Source organism: Theropithecus gelada, chromosome 16 (genome assembly GCF_003255815.1).
Source record: "Theropithecus gelada isolate Dixy chromosome 16, Tgel_1.0, whole genome shotgun sequence".
NCBI lineage: Eukaryota > Metazoa > Chordata > Mammalia > Primates > Cercopithecidae > Theropithecus > Theropithecus gelada.
The window spans coordinates 1,444,716-1,450,998 of record NC_037684.1 but is presented as its reverse complement, the minus strand read 5'-3'; positions in this window follow the sequence as shown (position 1 = coordinate 1,450,998).

Below are 6,283 nucleotides of genomic sequence, written 5' to 3'. Positions count from 1 at the left end.
CTGGAGTGCAGTGGCGTTATCTTGGCTCACTGAAACCTCCGCCTCCTGGGTTCAAGCGATTCTCCCGCCTCAGCCTCCTGAGTAGCTGGAATTACAGGCACCCACCACCGTGCCCGACTAATTTTTGTATTTGTAGTAGAGACAGGGTTTCATTATGTTGGCCAAGGTGGTCTCAACTCCTGAGCTCAGGTGATCCACCTGCCTCAGCCTCCCAAAGTGCTGGGATTACAGGCGTGAGCCACCACACCCTGCCTACTTTTTGCATTTTTTGTAGAGATGAGGTTTCGCCATGTTGTCCAGGCTGGTCTCAAACTCCTGGACTCAAGTGATCAGCCTGCCTTGGCCTCCCAAAGTGCTAGGATTATAGGCATGAGCCACTGCACCTGGCCGGATTTTAAACATGATCACAGCACTCTATTTTACTGAATGTTCAATTTCCAGCATGGTTCTGAAAAGGAAAAAAGAAGGCCGGGCGCGGTGGCTCAAGCCTGTAATCCCAGCACTTTGGGAGGCCGAGACGGGCGGATCACGAGGTCAGGAGATCGAGACCATCCTGGCTAACACGGTGAAACCCCGTCTCTACTAAAAAATACAAAAAACTAGCCGGCCGGGGTGGCGGACGCCTGTAGTCCCAGCTACTCGGGAGGCGGAGGCAGGAGAATGGCCTGAACCCGGGAGGCGGAGCTTGCAGTGAGCTGAGATCCGGCCACTGCACTCCAGCCTGGGTGACAGCGCGAGGCTCCGTCTCAAAAAAAAAAAAAAAAAAAAAAAAAAGGAAAAAAGAACACCTGCTGTGAGAGAGAATTCCCGCTAACTGCGAACTGATATGGGAGCTGCCTGAATGCTCTTAGGTGGCCATAGTGTAAGTAGGATTTGGGGCCCCTGAGAGAGCTAGTGGACACAAGGGGGCATCCCTGGAGTTCTGGACTTGACCAACATTGGGCAACTTTCCACTTGCTGGCTGCCTGCCCTGAGCAGTAATGACTGGCCTTGGGAGAAGCACCCGTGGTCTTATGGCCTCCTTTTATTCTCATCTCTTTTCTTTTTTTTTTTTTTTTTTTTTTTTTGAGACGGAGTCTCGCTGTGTCACCCAGGCTGGAGTGCAGTGGCGCGATCTCGGCTCACTGCAAGCTCCGCCTCCCGGGTTTACGCCATTCTCCTGCCTCAGCCTCCGAGTAGCTGGGACTACAGGCGCCCGCCACCACGCCCGGCTAGTTTTTTGTATTTTTAGTAGAGACGGGGTTTCACCATGTTAGTCAGGATGGTCTCGATCTCCTGACCTCGTGATCCACCCGCCTCGGCCTCCCAAAGTGCTGGGATTACAGGGTTGAGCCACCGCGCCCGGCCCTCATCTCTTTTCTAACAAGCCTTTGTCTAAATGCAAATGTGATTCCAGCTTTTTTATTAGAATATTATATAGTCATCCATTCCAGGAAAAGCACAATTAGCGCATGATTTTATTTCTGACTTGCCGTTTCTTTGTTTGGAAAGTTCGTTAGTTGTGCGACACTCCTGATAGAAGTGCATAGAAGGAACCCTTCTTTATGTGTGGGGAGAGACCTCCGCCAAGTTTTCTTAGATGGAAAGGTGTTGGCTTTTTCTCATCATGGGGAGATGGTGGAGTGGAGTGGGGAGTGTGGTGGGGGTGTGATATTCTACCCTAAAATATTTTTCAAAAATATACCGGCAGCTAAATCTGGCCATGTTTGTGGGATTGGGTGGAGTTTTCCTTAAAGTGACTGGGCAGGGCACACTTTATCTCAAGGTTTTAGCTGGAGTTGATACTTGGAAAGACATTCTCTTGGGTAATACGTGCTGCAGAGACCACTCATGGGCAGCCTGATTCAGAGGGGCAGTTACTTGCCTACTGGCATACCACAGGCTGGCTGTGTGACCTTCAGCAATTTACTTAACCTCTCTGGATCACTAGTTCCTCATCTAAATAAGATTACCTAACTCTTAGGGTAGCTGGGGGATTAAATGAAATCAGTTAATATCAGTTAATATTTTTTTTTTTTTTTTTTTTTTTTTTGAGGCGGAGTCTCGCTCTGTCGCCCAGGCTGGAGTGCAGTGGCCAGATCTCAGCTCACTGCAAGCTCCGCCTCCTGGGTTTACGCCATTCTCCTGCCTCAGCCTCCCGAGTAGCTGGGACTACAAGCGCCCGCCACCTCGCCCGGCTAGTTTTTTGTATTTTTAGTAGAGACGGGGTTTCACCGTGTTAGCCAGGATGGTCTTGATCTCCTGACCTCGTGATCCGCCCGTCTCGGCCTCCCAAAGTGCTGGGATTACAGGCTTGAGCCACCGCGCCCGGCAATATCAGTTAATATTTATAAAGTGCTTAGGATAGAGCCTGGTTTCCAGGACATTGCATGAATGCTATTATATTACCCTTTCCTGCCTCTGTTAATAGAAAAAACCTTTCCAATAAAGGATTGTCAGAAAAGAGTCTACTGCCTATTGCATTCCTATAAGTGGCAGGCACTGTGCTAAGTACTTTATAAGCATTTAGCTTGCTTAATACTCAAGGATACAAAGTAGTATTATGATCTCTGTGATGGTTAGTTTTCTTAGTCAACTCGGTTAGGCTATAGTACCTAGTTATGTAATCAAACATGAATCTAGGCGTTGCTGTGAAAGCATTTTGTAGATATGGTTACCATCTACAAATCAGTTGACTTCAAGTAAAAGATTTCAGATTTACCGGCCCCCTCAATCATGTAAACCAATTTCTTAAAACATATCTTTTATTTAAAAAATGTGGGCCGGGCGTGGTGGCTCACTCCTGTAATCCCAGCACTTTGGGAGGCCGAGGTGGGCAGATCACGAGGTCAAGAGATGGAGACCATCCTGGGCAATATGGTGAAACCCCGTCTCTACCAAAAATACAAAAATTAGCTGGGCATGGTGGAGGAAACTGATGATCAGAGACACTAAGTAATTGCACAAGGTCATACAGCAGGATTTTGAATCCGGGTCTCTCTCACTACAAAGACTGCTTTCCATCGTGGGATCTGTCTCTCTTATAACATTTCAGTTGCAGCTGAAGGGCCTGTTTATGGAGCATGTGCTGCTTTCTCACTTCAAACTCTATAGAAGTGCAATTCCTCTGACCATGTGGTCTGTTCTGTATTCTGGTGGCATTTGGAGGAAAGCCTGGAGTGAGGAGCAGGGGAGAAAGGAAAGGAAGGAATAGAATTTTATCAGTGGGGTTTTTGGTTGCAAGCAACAGAAATGGACTCTCACCGACTTATACCCAAAGGAAAAGATTAGAAGAATATTGTTGACGTGGGGCAGCTCACAGCAAAAAGTGCTCTGTGGGCTGCCCCTGTCTATACTAGGACAGGGAGAGAGGAGCTGGGTTTATCCAGAGAAAGGTGCTAGGAGTTACCAACCGCAGAAAATGAGGGAGGCTTTATTTCCCAAAAGGAAATTGGGATGCTATTCTTTTTTCTTTGAGACAGGGTCTTGCTCTGTTGCCCAGGCTGGAGTGTAATAGCACAAACACCACTCACTGCAGTCTTGGCTCCTGGGCTCAAGCAATCCTCCTACCTCAGCCTCTAGTCAGTTGGGACCATAGGTGTTCACCACTACACCAGGTGATGTGGTTTGGCTCTGTGTCCCCACCCAAATCTCCCCTCTAATTGCAATCCACACGTGTTGAGGGAGGGACCTGTGATCCCCATATATAGAGAGAGGGAAGTGATTGGATTATGGGGATGGTTCCCCCCATGCTGTTCTCATGATAGTGAGTGAGTTCTCATGAGATCTGATGGTTTTATAAGGGGGTCTTCCCCCTTCACTCCTCACTCTTCTTTCTCCTGCCACCTTGTGAGGAAGGATGTGTTTGCTTCCCCTCCACCACGATTGTAAGTTTCCTTAGGCCTCCCCAGTCATATGGAACTGTGAGTTAATCAAACCTCTTTTCCTTTATAAATTACCCAGTCTCAGGTAGTACGTCTTCATAGCAGTGTGAAAACAGACTAATACACCAAGCTAATTTTTTGTTTTTTGTTTTTTTTGTAGAGATGAGATCTCACTATGTTGCCCAGGATGGTCTTGAACTCCATGGCTCAAGTAATCCTCCTGCCTCAGCCTCTAAAAGTGCTGGGATGACAGGCATAAACCACCATGCCCAGCCTGGGATACTATTTTGAAGGGAAATGCATGCTTGACAAATGCCAAAATGATAAATGACCACTAGCACAGTAAAGATTCTTGGATTGGATCCCATTTTGCAGAATAATTCAGAACAGGCCCATGACCAGTACCCAGAAATGGCACTTGCGAGGCTGTATGGAGCATATCTCTCAGCTTTTGCTTAAGATTTTTGGCTGTAGGCAAAGACTCCTTTTATACAAACATTCCCATCATAATTTGCCATCATAATAACGAATCTCCATTGAACACTGGCTGTAGACTGGGCACTGTTCTAAGTGCGTGGCTTGATGCTTGTCTCATTTTTCCACCAACTCTGTGACGTAGGTACAATTTTCATCACCGTGTTACATATGAGAACACTGAGGGCCATGGAGGTTAACTTGGTTAACTCACTCATCCACATGGCCAGTGAATGGCAAGCAGTACACAGTGATGTCTTTTTACAATTCGAATTCTAGAATGTTAAATAGGATTGGAGACTGTCAGATAATCACAAACAGCAAAGGTCCTAGAGGCAAGCCTTCCTCCTAGCTGGAGAGCTCGCAGGGTCTGATGCTAGTTTGATAAAGATTCTGCCTTGATGTCTGATCTGAGATGTTCAATTTTCTTAATGGCTGTCAGTCCGTTCCCCACTGTGTCCCCTGAGGCTGGACCCAGCAGGGGTGTCATCAGCACTGAGAAATAGCATTAAGAACAAAGCCTGATTCCGGCTGTTTGTTTTTCCCCAGTGAGATTGCCCACCCCTCAACACAGTCAAGAATGAGCTCAGATGTCGCTCAGAGCTAAGTGAATTGCTTCTCAAAGCACTGGGCTTTCCCGAGGCACCCAAGTCTACCAGAGCAAACAGAAATGACATGTGAGTTCCAATGTCTGCAATCACTTTTGCTTCCAGGTGCTTCACCATCAATGTCTGATGGAAATATAACATAAGCCACATTTGTCATTTTAAATTCCTAGGAACCATATTTTTAAGAAGGTGAAATTAATTAAAAACATTTTTTTTGAGACAGTCTTGCTATGTTGCCCAGGCTGGACTGGAACCCCTGGGCTCAAGTGATTCTCCTGCCCTGACCTTCCGAGTAGCTGGGACTGCAGGTGTGCGCCACCATGGCCAGTGCTAATTTAAAAAATATATTTAGCTAGGTGCAATGGCTCACGCCTCTAATTCCAGCACTTTGGGAGGCTGAGGCGGGCAGATCACGAGGTCAGGAGTTCGAGACCAGCCTGGCCAATATGGTGAAACCCCGCCTCTACTAAAAAATACAAAAATTAGCCAGGCGTGGTGGCATGTACCTGTAGTCCCAGCTACTTGGGAGGCTGAGGCAGGAGAATTGCTGGAACCCAGGATGCGGAGGTTGCAGTGAGCCGAGATTGTGCCATTGTTCTCCAGCCTGGGTGACAGAGTGAGACTCCATCTCAAAAAAAATAAGTATATCAAATAAAAAAATACACGTAATTTAACACAATAATCCAAATATTACCATTTCAACATGTAATCTATGTAAAATTTTATTAGGGCCAGCCGCTGTGGCTCATGCCTGTAATCTCAGCACTTTGGGAGGCCCAGACAGGCAGATTGCTTGAGCTCAGGAGTTCAAGAACAGTTTGAACAGCATAGTGAGACCTCATCTCTACAAAAAATACAAAAATTAGCTGGGCTTAACGGTGCATACCTGTGGTCCCAGCTACTTGGGAGGTGAAGGCAGGAGGATTGCTTGAGCCTGGGAGGTTGAGGCTATAGTGAGTGGCACCACCGCACTCCAGCCTGGGTGACAGAGTGAGACTCTGTCTCAAAAAAACAATTTTTTTAAATTAAAGAGGTACTTTACATTCTTTTTTTCATATCAACTCTTTGCAATCCAGTATGCACCGAGCACACAGCTCGGTCTGGAGTGGCCCCCTGTGGGACAGTGAAACTCTAGACCATCACGCTTTCAACAACTTCATTCCTCACACCAATGACTGGGGAGCTGAGTAGGCAGGGGCCAGGTTGCCTATTCTGCGTTTTGGATTTTGGCCTAAACGTGGAGAAAAGCCACTGACCCATTTTAAACAGGACAGTAGCGGGATCTGACCTCAGTTTTAAGATGATGGCTCTGACTGGTAACAGGATAAGTAAGCTGGG